The 16,526-nt window shown below is 40.5% G+C and overlaps 1 protein-coding gene across 2 annotated transcripts in view; it reads right to left on the bottom strand.

Moving 5' to 3' along the window:
* The window catches only part of LOC135485752 (U4/U6.U5 tri-snRNP-associated protein 1-like), a 344,022-nt gene extending 332,728 nt beyond the window's left edge, over positions 1-11,294 (bottom strand). The window contains exon 1 of one of the 2 annotated variants that reach the window (XM_064768148.1): positions 11,149-11,294. The gene's annotated coding sequence lies outside the window, so the exon portion shown is untranslated. The remainder of the gene's footprint in view (positions 1-11,148) is intronic. The other variant, XM_064768149.1, reaches the window with a different exon arrangement.
* Positions 11,295-16,526: the final 5,232 nt, after the last annotated feature.

Here is a 16,526-nt window from a genome sequence, read left to right as displayed (position 1 = left end):
CTAGCAAAATATTAGCAACATTTTTACAACATTTACGGTTGCAACAAATGTTGCATAGTGTGTACAGAGCAAAACGCGTCTTACAACATGTTGAAAAATTGTTGTAAAAATGTTGCAAATTAAATGCAATGCAATTCTTTGTTGCATGTTGTAAAAATGTTGCAAACTCTTCAGCCAATCAGAAATAGGATTTGCGTCATGTGATCTACCTGAGGTCATGTGACTTGAAAAAGCGGCTGGTATGGCAACTCTCAAGAGAGTGTCTTGCTTCGTAATGGGTGGTGAAACCTTTTCAAGAAGTTCTTCGAATGCAGTTTCATCCACTCGCAGGAAGTTTTTGTATGATGGCTTGTCATGCAGTCAGCCGTAACTCCTTTAACAGGCAGTGATATGCCCCATCCATGATCCACCCTCATTTTGATCCAGGGCCTGGTCGATACTCTATTTGATTAATTTTGCTGCCTCTTCCGCATCTCAACAATAACAGCTAAAATTGCTGCAGAAGACCTCAAAACACATCTTCTCTCCTTAGAATCATCAATTTTCTCTCGCAAAATACCTATTTTCCCTTTGTTCCCACTAAAAGGTTTGCAACAATTTACCAACATGTTGTAAAAATGTTGCAAATTTGTAGCTATTTTGTTGCTAGTGTACACAGGGCCATGAAGGGCTTGTTGCTAAATTGTTGTAAAAATGTTGGTAAAATGTTGCTAATATTTTACCAGTGTACACCCTGCTTAACCCTTTCGCTGCGCCGCTCAAAATTATTTCAATATTGATTCCTTGCTGCCCCCAAAATACTGTAAAAGCCAATTTTAACATAGGTAACTTTGAGGCCAATATACAGCCTGAAGGAGAAGAGATAGAGCTTTGGACTATTGGAAAAGGTTGTTGGGGACAGCATTGACTTTCAAATAATGCATTTGTCAATCACCTGAAATTATGTTAATTAACTAAATAACGCTAATTAGTAATAATCAAAGAGGAGAAAAACACCATTTTTCATCTTGACCCAGGCTATCACTATCATCCCCCTCGGACCCTGAATCATGCACACTTTCCATCCCCATGCACGCTGTGTACATCGGCATTATGTTCAGAATCATAATCACTAATCAGACTCGTCTTCTAACGCCTCGAATTCACTATTTCATCAATTATTGATTCTGCAGTTCGTCGAACACGTGACTGAGGCATTTAAATTTGTTTACAAAACTTTGGACTCAAAATATCGCCTAAACTTTGAATAAAAACACCGAAGTTTTACCAAGAAATCGGAAGTTCTAGCGGTAAACAACATGGCAGGACACCTAGCGACAAGTTACTGTACTAATTTGCTATTGAAAACATCGTCTGATTCAGGTCTCTCCCAAGTCGCAGTTCTGCGTACATCCGCACAGATCGGAAATATTTTTTGGTCGCAAAAATGCGTACATCCGCAGCGAAAGGGTTAACACAGGGTGTTGCTAGAACAGGGCTCATCTCGAAAATGAGGCGGACGAAAGAATTAACTCTTTTTTTACATCCGTAGTTTTTCGAGCGGCATTCGTAGCTTCCAAGGAGGATACCGCGGTGACGTCACATCACGTGATCCCGACCCATATTAGTGATCGCTATGGCCAATCAGATTCAGTCTACTGACAGCACCAGCACTGAACACATCTCCACGTCTCACTGTCTGGTGCGCTCCTGTACACAAAAACACCAATAGACATGAAATATTGCAATACCTAGCATGGATTCTTCCTGTGTAAAATAAAATTTACAGAGCAGATTAACTTCCACGAATAAAAAAGACGTTTGGCGTGGCCAAAGTGCGGAAATAATGTCTCCGCTTAAATACACTACGAAATACACTAGGCAATGCACTACGCAATATACAGTAGAGATGCAGTTGAGTTTGTTATTGTTTTGACTTAGTATGGGCCGTGAAAACCGCAAAAAATCTGTACATGTTTTTGTAAGCGGTCGTCGCTCGCGCAAACTTGTCTGCATGTTTTTGTGAAAGAGGACGTCGGCGAACGCGGTCGTACAGACGTTGGGTGGCGCTCGAGACGGGTCATCCTATTTAGCGTCCAGTGGCGACCAGTGGCGTCCAACGTGAAATAATAGGGTGTATATGGTTAAAAATGTTTTCAAGCTCCTAAAACACTTTCAATAAACAAGATTTAGAAGTTTGGTGGAGTTTGCAAACCTAGTTTTTGAATAATTATCACCAGAAAACGATCTTAGTATGCGTCCAGCAAAAGTACTGGACGCCATGTTTGTTTTAGCTGCCGTTCCTTGGGTTTATAGAAAAAGCGGAATCGGGATCTGGCATCAGGTTGGCATACTAAGATCGTTTTCTGGTGATGATTATTCAAAAACTAGGTTTGCAAACTCCACCAAACTTCTAAATATTGTTTATTGAAAGTGTTTTAGGAGCTTGAAAACATTTTTAACCATATACACCCTATTATTTCGCGTTGGACGCCACTGGTCGCCACTGGAAGCTAAATAGGAAGACCCGTCTCGAGTGCCACCCAACGTCTGTTTTGATATACGACCGCGTTCGCCGACGTCCTCTTTCACAAAAACATGTGAGGAAAGTTTGCGCGAGCGCCACCCAACGTCTGTTTTGATATACGACCGCGTTCGCCGACGTCCTCTTTCACAAAAACATGCAGACAAGTTTGCGCGAGCGACGACCGCTTACAAAAACATGCACAGATTTTTTGCGGTTTTGAAACCATCGCTAATTTTGGAAGATCGGTGCCCGGCTATTTGGTTTAAAAAACCCTATTTTTCCCCATCAAAACAGCACTTTTCATTATTCAAATGATAGCTTATTGTCTGAAGACTTATTTCATAGCAGGAAAGTACTAATAACTCTTATTTGATGCGAAAAATCTAACTTTTTTGATGACTTGATTTTCCCTTGGCTGTGGATCGAGTTTGTTTACAATATGCAGCGCCATCTTGGAAAAGCCGTGACGTCACCGCGGTATCCTCCTTGCGTAGCTTCTGTAGTTTTGAAATTTCGGCGAATTTCTGGAGTAAACTACGGACAATCCGTATCTTGATTACATTGATCAATGATGCCCCTTTGAGAATCACACAGTGAAGGTTTCTTGATATAACTCACATTGAGTTTTATGACCTGACCTACTTACACTTGAAAAGTAGCTCACATTGACCGGAGTTTTTTGTTAATATATACAGATGCCGAATAGGTGTCTATATATCAAATTTGAAGAGTCTAGGACAATTAATAACGAAACGTGGCACCTTCGCTGAAATTTTAGAGTTTGACCTCTGTGACCTTCAAAAGTAGGTCAAATCAAAAACCCGTACATTATGTCATGTAGTCTCATCAGAAGTATTGACAGTAAAAATGTCATTGTTCTAGCTATCAACGCACATGAGATATTGAAAAGATAGGAATCACACTGACTTGGTCATTTTGGCTGTTCTACCAGAGGGGGTTCATTCCTGGCACTGCTTTGATATTGTTGTAACTAGGCATGCAGGCTATTTACATACTTTACTGTTGAAATATTGCCTAATTTAGCTATAGTCTTGAAATAGAGAGGAGCAAATACACAGAGAGGAATCACACTGACTTGGTCAAGTCATGTGTAACCTTGGGCAACACTATTTTCTACAATAATGTCTTCATAGGATTTTACAAACTTGACCTACTTATCACTGAAAAGTTGGTAACATTGACCTACTTTTTTGGTCAACATGTAGAGATGCTCAATAAGTGTCTACATACCAAATTTAAAGAGTCTACAACAAGTGATGACGAAACGTGCCACCTACGGTGAAATTATAGAGTTTGACCTCTGTAACCTTGAAAAGTAGGTCAAATTAAAAACCCGGGTATTATGCCATGTAGTCTCTTCAGAGGTATCCACAGAAAAAAAATTCAAGATCCTAGCTATCAGCATTCATGAGATATTGACAAAATAAGGTTTTTAAAGATGGCCACATGGAGCCCAAAAAGTACGTCAAATTGCGATGATTTTCGGTATGTCAGGTCATGCTGTCATAAGACATCCACACACCAAGTTTCAACCTCCTAGACTCAATGGTGAGCAAACGTGCCACCATTGTGAACGGACGCCGGACGGACAGACGGCCGGCCCGACGGACCGCCGGAAGGACGGACAGACGACGGACGACGGACAAGACGTGACGACATAAGCTCACCCAGTTGAGCTAATAACCCCACAAAACGACATGTTGACATTTTCTGGCCCAGCTACAGCAAATTCGGATGAAAATGCAACTATTTTGCTGGAACTACTTTCAGCCAGCTCCAGTACAAACCATAAGCTCCGCTGGAAGCCAGCGTAGCTAATGAAACGGCCAGGGGCCATTGTGCTCACCGTATAGATATTTGGTGCTTTGGAATTCATCCAGGTTCATACCTGCCAACCCTAACTTTTGCCAAGTAGTATTTCTACCTTGATTTATAGTATTTTGAGGGTCAGAAAGAGTATTTTTCTAGAGGGGGTAGGAGGTGATCAAATATGCTCAAAATCATCCGAAATACAGCTTGTACAGCCCTTAAATCGGACACAAATCCTGGCACAGTGTTTTCTCCCTTGGGTCTTGTGATAACATTTTGACAAGTGTACTCGACTACAGGCCCTGCAGTGGGATATCTGAACTGAAAATACTACTGCTGTAGCAATACATGTGTATTTGATGCTCCTAAATTGATTTAAGTATCAGACATGGCCAAGCCAGATTCGTTCGATCAAAAGGGAAAACACACAAAAATCCGCTCACTCTACCGCCGCCATGCTGCCGATCACGTGATCAGTACTCGAACTACCCGGGTGAATGGAACGACTGCTGTACAGTGCATGCATCCACTATCGAAGAAACGTCACCCGTTCGACGACCCGAGTTACTCGGGTCGTGGAACGGATTCATCGAAATCGGACTTCGGCAAAATACAGGGTGTAACGAAAAAATTAACCCCCATTTTTCAAAAAATCGTATTTTGTTGATTGAAATCGTATTTTCGTATTTTACAATTTTTAACATCAAAAAATCGTACTAATACGCCAAAATCGTACTAGTTGGCAGGCCTGCAGGTTAAGAAACATTGTACATGTATAGTATATAGGTCAAACCAAAGTCGGTATGACATGTTATGTATCGTTGCTTAGTGTAAGTACCATAAGAATATCATTAAAACAAGTCTCTAATAAACGAGATATTGCACTTTTTACCTATTTTAGTTTTGGCCTCCTGGTGACTAAGTTGAGTACCAGATCAGATCGAAATTCGCAGTCCGAGTTACATGACGTAGGGAGTCAATCATGTGTACCAAATTTCAAGTTCATAGCTTTAGTGGTTAAGAAACATGCTATAGTTACAATCAAACGACCAATTTACACCATTTGACCTCTGTGACCTTGAAAAGCAGGTCAAATCAAAAACTCATAAGACATGTGATGTATCCTTGCTAGGAGAACCTACCATACAAATGTTATTGAAAACGAATCACTACTAAGTGAGATATCACACTTTCTAGGTATTCACTTTTGGCCCCCTGGTGGCCAAATCGAGAATCAGACCGGACTGAAATTCAAGGTCAGAGGTCAGCTGACCTAGGGGGTCCTTGATACAAAGTCTCAAGTTCATAGCCTTAGGGGTTAACAAACGTTCCACAGTTACGCTCAAATGGCCAATTTACACCATTTGACCTCTGTGTCCTTGACAAGTACGTCAAATCAAAAACCCGTACAATATGTGATGTATCCTTGCTAGGAGTATCTATCATAAAAATTTTACCAAAAGCTAATCAGTAATAAGCGAGATATGGCACTATTCAAATTTTTGGTTTTGGCCGCCTGGTGGCCAAGTTAAGAATCAGACCGGACCGAAGGTCAGTGTCACAGGTCATCTGACCTAGGGGGTCATGTGAACCAAGTTTAAAGTTCATAGCTTTAGCAGTTAAGAAACGTGCCATATTTACACACAAACGGCCAATTCACACCATTTGACCTCTGTGGCCTTGAAAATGACGCCACATCGACCTGATTGTTTTCAACATGTAGAGCTACGTAACAGGTGTCTACATACCAAATTTAAAGACTATAGGACGAATAAAGATAAAACATGCCAATATTGGTGAAATTTTAGAGTTTGACCTCTGTGACCTTGAAAATAGGTCAAATCAAAAACCTGTACGATATGTGATGTATCCTTGCTGAAGGTACCCACCATAAAATTTTTGTCAAAAAAAATCAGTAATAAATGAGATATTGTACATATTAACCTTTTGGTTTTAGCCCTCTGGCCCTGGTGGCAAAGTCAAGAATCAGACCGGTGCAAAATTCAGTGTCAGGGTACATATGACTTTGAGCATGATGTATGCAAAGTTTCAGGTTCATACCACAAGCGGTTAAGAAACGTGCTACAGGATACAACGGACGACGACGACGACGACAACGGACACAGAGCGATCGTACAGACTCCCCTACGGTGAGCCAAAAATGAATTTGATCGAACGAACGGTTCTCCTCGAAATTGACGGAAACCAATTTTAAACACGCCACCCTGGTGGCCATATTGATAATCGGAACAAGCCCGTTTTCGAAAGGAACCTTTCTCTAGTCACCCCCAATGTACACTCATGGTCAAAAGTTTATGGACACCAGATTTTGCACATTTTCTCAAAACGGCTAATCCTTTTTTACCCAAATTTTCACCAATAGTGGAAAATCTTCTTGGCTATTGAATGATATCATAGTTGATATCAGGACCAATTGCATCACTAGGTTATTACATAATTTTGAGAGGCATCTATTTTTCACTTTTTGGTTGATGGATTTTTTTAAATCGGAGTATAAATCTTGCATCATACAGATAACAATGTTAAGACTTTCTGTGAAGAAAGTATTTGAAAATATCATTTACTTTTCATGATATATCAAAATATCAAAATTTTGAGATTCTGAAAATTTTGAGATTTTTCTGATTTTTTTATATATCCTAGTAGTACCCATGTCCCCTGAATGAATGGTGATTTTTTTCTGATTTTCAACTAAAGGAACATCTTGAAATTATAATATGAAAATTTTCATACTACCATTACCAAGTATCCACCTTTTCTCAGCAATATTAGTTGCTAGCTGTGCTAAATTGGTGCCAATCATTATTTTGGTCTGACTTCTCAATGATACAGTTGCAAAAAACCCAAAAATATCAAATTATCATAATATCAAAAATTTTATATTTCGATATATCTCAAAACCGAAATGAGATTTATCCAATTTTTTTTCACAGAAAGTCTTAACAATGTGCAAGATATAATGTAGGGTAAATTTGGTTTTGAAAAATTGATTAACAAAAAAGTAAAAAGATGCCTCTCAAAATTATGTAATAACTTTGTTATGCAATTGGTCCTGATATCAACTATCACGTCATTCGATAGCCAAGAAGATTCTCCACCATTCGTGAAAATTTGGTTTCAATAGGATTAGCCGTTTTTGAGAAAATGTGCAAAAAACTGGTGTCCATAAACTTTTGACCATGATTGTACATACCAAAAATTGAATTGATTGTCAAAGCCTTTCTCCTATGAATCGACAGAAACCAAGTAGCAGACGCCCACCCACCCGGACGGACGGCGCACGTGACGACAATACCCCTCTAACCCATTTGGGCTGAGGGGTAAAAACTAAAATGCAAACAGAATCATGCCGATTCACTGCACATACTGTGGGAATTCTCCACTTCAAAATAATTCGCGAACGGAGCGTGCACCTCTTATATCGTTTTCACAGAATTGTGGCCAAATTTTCAAGAACTAAGTGCCTAGGCCTTGCGGTTACAAAATGCCCAAAAGTGGCACAGAAGGAAGGACAGACACCATTCCCTGAGTAATATTACCAGCTTCGCTGACTTTGTCAGCTGAGCTAAAAATATGTGGCCAATGCCGTTTTTTTTACATACAAATCGTTTTGTGAATGATACAAGCCTGTGTACGTTAACATCACCATCTGATGTTGATATTAGAACGGGAATAAATGCAGATAAATGAAATGGGGGCTGATCAGCACGATCAAATTCCCAGTCGGAATTATTTTCCCCACCAGAGTCACTCAAAACCATCCTCTCCTGAATATATCATCATCCCCACTGTCTGAATCATTCATTTCATAAACGCATCAGCCAGCTCCTCCTTCATAAAATAATCAGTGCTGCTAAGTGCCACGCCGTCAGTAAAGCGAATCCGCGCCAAAATCCCCAGGAAAAACCCGGCAATCCAGCCCGAACAGTTCGCCAAACCATTAGCTTTAGTTTTATGAGCTCTTAAGAGATGGTAGCACCATACACTTAGCGTATCACTGTACAATACGGAAAAAGTGTTGGAAATACATAATACGCCCTGTGTACCAAGCATCCCAAAAGGGTAAATCAAATCATCACCAAAAGCATTCAAAATATCATGATCATTGGAAGACGTGGACTTCAAGTAAATTGTTTGGATAAGCTTGTATATTTGTACTTCTACTCCATGGTAAACATACGCTGCCTGTGAAAAGGGTCTTTTCAAAATGGCAAAACATTATTTACGCAGGTTGTCGGTTGAATGTTCATTTAAAACTCTCAGGGAGGTTGTTCTCTGGAAAACAAAGAACAGACTCCAGCCCTTGAAATGAGCATTCACTACATTTTGAAAAAGTTTTAATTGCTTTAGGATTTTGAGGTCTAGCCAAGATGGCGGTACCCTATGGTTACACTTAACATGTACTATCAATGCCTGTGCCATGGTTGGTATGCATGGAGCAGAGGGCATTGATATCCTATACATGTTCCGATTTTAAGACTAAGTGACAAATCGTCGTCACCATGACTCTCAAATCGTGAAATTTGAGCGACTTCAACAGGCAAACAGTGCATGCATAAATTCCAAAAACTATTCCATACCGAGCTTCTTACTCTCAAGTTACTCCTCATGTATCCATTGTACTCCAAATCAGATCACAAATAGTCATTAACAGTGATTAAAAACGGACAGTATCCCGAACCAACAAACAAGCATTATCGATGTTCCAAAATGGATGATCAACACTAGAGGCGCCAATTTCGTTCCTCACGCACAACGCCTCTAGAATTGGTAAGTTGCCACCATCTTGAAAAGCAGTACCAACAGGCAGACAGTGCATGCAAATAAATCCAAAAACTGTTATATACCGAGCTACTTACTCCCAAGTTACTCCTCATGTATCCATTATACTCACAAATCGGATCACAAATAGTCATTAATAAAAGCACACAAAAAACCAAACCACCCAACGATCATCATAGATGTGACAAAATGGCGAAAAAAGATCCGACGTGAATACATCACAATAAACCAAAGATAGACACCCAACGCCCCAAACGGCCAAACAAGAAACTTTTCGCAACAATAGACAGTGGGCCATATGAATAAAAACTAGCATTTACTTGGAAGGAAATCCTTCAAGTAGAGGCAGTTTTTCCTAAAAGTAGAAGATTATACTTTTTTTCGTATGAATAATGTGGACCTTTCACTGCAAATGCTCTGCAAAAAATCTTCAAGCAAATGCTTTTGTGCTTAAAGACCAATCTGGAGTGTCCTCCGACTAAATTGTAAAATGCTATGACCTCGGTACACGTGGCCTAATAAAATCTACACAACATGGCTTTCATGGCAAATACAATATTTGTGACCAAATTGCATAAAATTAGCCATTCGGAAGATGACAAACCTCTTAAAAAAAGTCTTACTTCAACTTCCTAGCCACCTCCGGAGCAACCTCACAAAAAAATCAGTGTCGAAGCATTTCCTATCAAGTGTATGCTATGCTTTATTCATATGGAGACAATCATGATTCACTCCCTCTAAAAGCAAACTCTAGCTGCTAAAAAGCGTTTGCTTAGACTTGTAGCAAAAATTTCAATTTCCGATCATTTGCTATAGAAGGTTTTATTCATACAAGTACCAGCAAAGCCTTCAAAATCGGTATAGAAAGCAAATGCTAGTTTTTATTTATATGGCCCAGTGACTGGATTCGAAATGTCCTGCCGGTTTGGAGTTTACTAGAAGTATACCGAAAGAGAACGTGCAATAGGCCTATCTATTTTTGGTTTATTGTGACACAGCAGGCAGTGTTCATGTCGGATGTAGTGGGATCTTACACTACTATACAAATAGTGGATGTTTGGGAGTCCGATATGGAATTTTGATGGACGAAGAAATGTCATGGCGGACGGCGGACGAGGCTTTGCGAGTCCACCATGACATTTCTTCGTCCATCAAAATTCCATATTGGACGACCTACATCCACTATTTGCTATATTATGCAACCAAATGTCTTGGCAAAGAAATCAATCCAAAGGAAAATAATGAAACAATTTGTTTTTAATGAAATATACAAAATGTATATTTTAGGATCCGTTACGACATTTTTTTGGATCCGTTATTGCTTTTTTGGATCCGATACGATGTGATGACTTGAAATCACATGATGTGAATCGAGTTACGCTATTGGCCAAGAACATTTGGTAGCATAATATAGGATGTTGTAGCTTTTTGCCATTTTGTCACATCAATGATGCTCGTTGGGTGGTTCGTTTTTTTTGGCGCTTTTATTAGTTTAATGACTATTTGTGATCAAATTTGGTGTGGCCTCCCTAGTACAATGAATGTATGGGTGTAGGCCCTGTAGAATAGTTTTCGGAATTTTTGCATATAGCATACATGTAGGTTTTTACTGTCTGCCTGTGCTGTTGAACTTGATGTCGCTCAAATTTTTCAATTCGAGAGTCAGGGCAACCAATTTTCCTCACTTTATTATTGGAACTAATATAATCATGTAGGCCTACATTACATATCAACACACTGCGCACTGTCTCCCAGTTACACGACTCGAGAGCATGTATTAGGCCTACTATATAAGATATCAATCATGCAATTGCAAGGCATGAGTAGGCCTAGCCTATCCATCATGTCCATAACGTGATTGACCATCCATTGCATGGCGCGGGCATGCAATGCATGCATGTGTACTGTGTAGCCTACATCATCAAATCACCTTCTCCAAAGAAATTCATAGAAAAAGGAGGCAAGACAGACTGTTAAACTAACTACTGGACCTATTATGATTCACTCACGTTCAAGTATGAAATTATTTTGCAATGATAGGGGGTTTCGCGTGTCTTCACTATTTCAACTCCGCCGGCAAAACTGGCAAAGGACTTCTTTACATCGACCCATCCATGCCACACTGGCCACCTTTCGGGAGCTTGAATACGTAGGGACAACGTATACTACAAGGTTGGTCGTTGATTTTCAAACATGGAATATTTTATTGAATTAAATCTGCTAGTCCATACTAACAACTGATTTGTGTAATATATGTCTAAACAGACAACTCATATGAAAAAAACAACTTTTAGAAAAAATTTGAGTCGTTAAAACACTAAAACTTATTCCTAGCCGAAAATCCTGCCATAACCAAAGAATCAAGCCCCCCCCGCCATTAGGTTTCGTTAGGGAGTTTTTCCAAAATGTACGTGATGATGACGTGCCCCATTAACAGGACGTAACATCTATTTTACAATGCGTTTCCAAATTGAATGCATGAAGATAACCCATTTGTGTCGTATATCACTGGAAACGCCCGATTCCCCTGATTCTGCAGGATGTTAAATCGGGCATTTTATTTCTTTAAATAAATCATAAGCGTCGCATTTGCTCCTAGCTCTGTTCACCATCCCAAATGGCAATATTGCCAATTGGGCCGGACAATCACGAAAACCCCCAAATATTATACATTTCTTCGTGAATAATTCTTATGACCATTCTCCCATGAGTGATGAAAGACAGTTGCTTACGCTACACAAAAATAAAAAAAATCGAGGGTCAACCATTGAACTTTTGAGATATGTTGAATTTTGCACAAATCAGCGAAAAACGCACCAACTGGCACTGGACGGCATTTCAACACGGGGCCGACGCACATCCCAAGTTCAGTGTACACATACGTCGGCAACAACACTCAACAGTATAAATGCGTAGTTTCTTGTAAGCCGCCTATTGAGTACAGAGTAGCGCCCTAGGTTTCAGAAACTCCAAAAAAACATGTCTTTGCCAAAACAACTGCTGAATCAACACGGATATGGCCGCGCATGAATACAAAAAAACACTCCTTATGAGACCTTAGGCCCAGCGTGAGATTTGCAAAAAGTTATTTCATGACTCGGGTGAGTGACCCGTTTCCCGGGATTTCTTAGTTGGCCGCAGCCCTCGATTTGCACTTTGTAAATCCAGTATCAACTATTTGATCACATGACGTATGTTATGAGACGTCCTTATTCTTGCGGGAATTTTGACGTTTATGCTCTTTCTTAAGACAAATTCGCGAAACTTCTTATTTCATAGTCTGCTGATCAGCTGCAAGTGCTATGGCTTACAAGAATGGTTCATTATAGGTGACATATACCCAATAAAGATGCAAAGTTTAAAAAGAGCTATGGCCTGGTTTGACAAGTGACAAAAATATTACTCATAGGCCTGTGTTAGTACTGTTGCTGTTAATCTGAGTATCTGGCCAGTCTGGTTCTTGCCTCAAGTTTCCCCTTAATTTCAGTGGCCTTGTTTATTTATTTATGTGATACAGACGTTAGTGACAGAGAAATTGGTCTTTTAATTCTGTTTCACACTGCAAATATTCACAGTGATCATCTTTTGAAATTCCAAATGGTTTGTTGTATGCTTGCAATACGCTATTAGTATAACTCTGTTCATTGAATTTCAAATAATTTTTGTTTTGTTTTGTTTTTGAGCAGGGTTTCAACGTTCTAGAAACAAAGTTCAAAATGAAATATTATTATGCCACAATTATTTTCCTAGAAAAACTAATGTGGCATTTTGTGGATGTGTTTCGATTGCCCTATCCTGTACATGTATAGTATTTCTTCAAGAGGATACCGGTAATAATAAAACAAATAAAATCTAACTGTTTATTTAAAATCACAAATCACCTCTTCTCTCTTGTTCTTATTTGATAAATGTTTCGTTACGCAGAGGAAAGAAGGTGCAGAAAGAAGACCGATGAGTAGTGCTATTATCCTCTTTATCACTGTCGACACTTCCATTGCGGAAGAGGCAAGCATTCATCATACAATGAAATTGAAAAGGCTCTGCAAGGGGATGAGCATGTGACTGGCTCTGTCTTGAGAATAGGATTTTAAGACTCCCAGGCATGTTGGTGATCCTATTTTTCCTACCTACTAATTCCTACTTTTTTACAATTTTTCTTCAATTCCTACTTATTCCTTATTTTTGACCAATTTCTGCTGAAATTAGTAATAAATCCTTATTTTCTTGTATTTCCGATGAACTGCGCGGGCAATGGTGTCGTCGATGAAGCACTTGACATGGATTCTGCTGCTAGATCACTTCTGTTGCGTAGACTCACTGGCATAAACATGAACGAAGTCCATCAAAGTGTAGTCTCCTAAAGGTAAGTTTCCTTCTCTCACTTACAATTTTCCCATGATAGAAATTTTCCTTGGATAGAAATTTCAGGAAATTTGAGGTTTGATACCTGTGCTCATCTCACTTGGTGAATTTTCAAGTGCCACATTTGTAGCACTTTACCTGCTACTCTTCGTATGATCTACAAGTGTGTTTGACTATGTTTTTGATGGAAGTGATTTGGCACCTGTCGATGAGGCTTGTCACTTCCCAAATTTCAGGAATATAGTTAAATCCTTTTAGAATATATTTTGCACTAGTGGGATAGTCAATTACCAGCTATAATTTTATACGCCAGCAGGTGATTGATCAATTCCCTGTTGTGTGAATATAAAATCATAGCTAGCTTTATAGATATTTCTTACATCAATGTTCCTTTTAGGTGATCTAATGACTGTACGTGCATGTTGTATCCTATCATACTAATACCTGTTCATCATGCCTAAGGCGAAAACAAAATTCAAAAAATCGTGGCTGGAGAATAAAGATGGAAATGGGCACATTGTTGGCAAATGGCTGAAGGAAGAAGATTCACCATACAGTGCCAAATGTACATTGTGTTCACGGTCCATCAAGTGTGACAATAGTGGGTTTAAACAGATCTTGAAACATGCGGACGGTGATGGACACAAGGCTATAGCCCGTCAACGTTTTTCAAAAGATCAGGTAAATTTCTCGACGACACAGAAGCCAGGAACAATTGTTCTTCCTCCTAGATGCCAGAACGACCAAGTTGCTGTTGCAGAGGCAGCATGGTCCATGAAGGTAGCAGCAAGTAACTACAGTTATAATAGTTGTGAAGGCTTATCACAATTATTCAAATTTATGTTTCCCTGTCCATACACGAAGGACTTCTCTCTTGGCCGAAACAAGGTCTCCTATAACATATCAGATGGTTTGGGGCCTTACTTCCTTCAACTGCTGTGCAAAAGTGTTCAAAACGACAACAACTCTTTTACACTGCAGTTTGATGAAACTAACTGCGCAAAACAAGAAACAGTTGGACCTGATGTTGTGTGTTTGGTCATAGAAGAAAGGTGAGGTCATCACACGCTTCTTGAAAGCTTTGATGTTTGGACATGCCAAGTGCAAAGATGTCAGTGAAGCAATCCTCTCGACAATGAACGAGCTTGGTTTGAGCAAAGTGTAATAATCGAGTTTCTAGCTACTACGTAATAACTCACGTCTACGATCTATGTAGGGTTATTCTTGATGTCAACGCTCTTTATTCTCTTGAAACTACAGTCAAATCGGTGTGTCTCGTCGATCCGCTCAATCGCCGCGCTCTGCACTTGCGCGACCTCATTCGTCGCTCGCTGGTGAGGGGCCGTCTCATAAGGCCTGCTCACCACACCATCCCCCCTTTAAAATTGCTGGGCCTATATACATGTACAAAAAATTGAGATACAGCAAAACGGTAATATTTACAAGGTGTATGTACAATAAGCAGACATCTCTTGGTGAATTTGGGTGATGGGAGGACACTGGCGTGTATAGCAACCATTACCCGGACCGAAAGAGTATTGACATTCCGGTCCTGGGTAGCCCTCATCATTCACCCTTCTCTTCGCGTCTTGTCTCTTCTCCTTGATGCCTTCTTCTCTTGAGGGGCCGACTGTCTGTCACTAGTATTCACAAAACGACACAAAACCACCTGCAGTGTAACTATTAGGAGAGTATTAGCAGACGATTAAGTTCAATCAGTCTTCAGTGTGTCCCAACCAGCTGCTCACGAACGAGGTCAGATGATGGAGGACAATGGACATATCTCATCCCACTATCACTGTAATGAAAGGCGTCCCTTCCATACTGGTGATCTGGAAGCTGGGGATGAGGAATTGAAATGAAGCCTATGTCCGCCATCATCCACTCAAAATATTGTGCCCGTTCAAGTTGCAGCGAGTTGGACCAAAGACTAGGTGACATAGGCATATTCAAATGAAAAATTGGCACACCCGGGTGACTTGTTTGGAGAACGCGGAGGACTTGCTCCATAGCAGGTCGTGGCGACCCACAGCTCCTGGTATGGTTGAGGCCATGATTCACCACCACCGCCCTGGCATCACCACGCAGGTGAGAAACAACGTTCAATAGTTCCTCCGCCTTCTCCCCTGAATGTGCCACGGAAAGAATACCTGGAAACCGCTTACATTGAAGGAACATGCTGTCCGCGAAAAGCAAGATCGGAAGTTCTCGCGGCACAGCCTGTCCCTGTCCCCTCCCCCCCTCACTAGAATGAGAAGATTGTACGGAAGAAAAACTTTTCAACTTAGATATAGTTGTCTCTAAGTCCCCAACATTGCCATGAAAATGCTCCACTAGATCCCTAAGCTGAACCCCCACAAATTTGACTTCCCCACAGGCAAATTTCCTGGATGATTTAGCCCGAGCAACAAAAAACTTGATAGCCTGTATGGTGACTCCTGTAATGGTGGCTCCGCCAGAGAAATCCCTATTCTCTGCAAATTGATGCAGCTCCTCCAACTGTGCCATGTCGATTGCTTGCTGTTCGTGCAGCTGGAGGTTTCTCTTCAGGAATTGGTAGACCACGTCCCTGGCGCTTTTGCGTTTTGCAATCAGTTCCTCTCGGCCTTCATCCGCATCCACACATATCTCCGGCGCTTCACCTTCCATCAACTGAAAAGAGATACATAAAAGAAATGTTAATAATTTATTCCTTCGTTCAGTTGTTTCATTAATTTCTTTCCTTTGTTAATCCAGCCAGCTTTCTTCCTCTTGATCCGTGACCAGGTCGCACTTTTCTTCTGCACGGCATCAAGATATCGGGCTGGTCTTTTCAAGATGGTCCTTGGGCGCAGCTGGTAGTCATGGACGTCGTCCACCACATCATTGTCTGATGACTCGTCCTCAGGTGAATCGTAGCCATCATTTTGATGTGGATGGTCAGCTTCGTCCAGGTAGTTGTCATCAGCTGGCTCCTCTGGTACTGGACTGGTGGTTGAGTTCTCAGTTGGGTCTAGGTCACCATCTGAGTACGTGTCCACCATCA

This window comes from Lineus longissimus, chromosome 3 (genome assembly GCF_910592395.1).
Source record: "Lineus longissimus chromosome 3, tnLinLong1.2, whole genome shotgun sequence".
Classification (NCBI taxonomy): Eukaryota; Metazoa; Nemertea; class Pilidiophora; order Heteronemertea; family Lineidae; genus Lineus; species Lineus longissimus.
The sequence above is the reverse complement of the archived record's forward strand: the minus strand, read 5'-3'. Positions and strand labels throughout refer to the sequence as shown.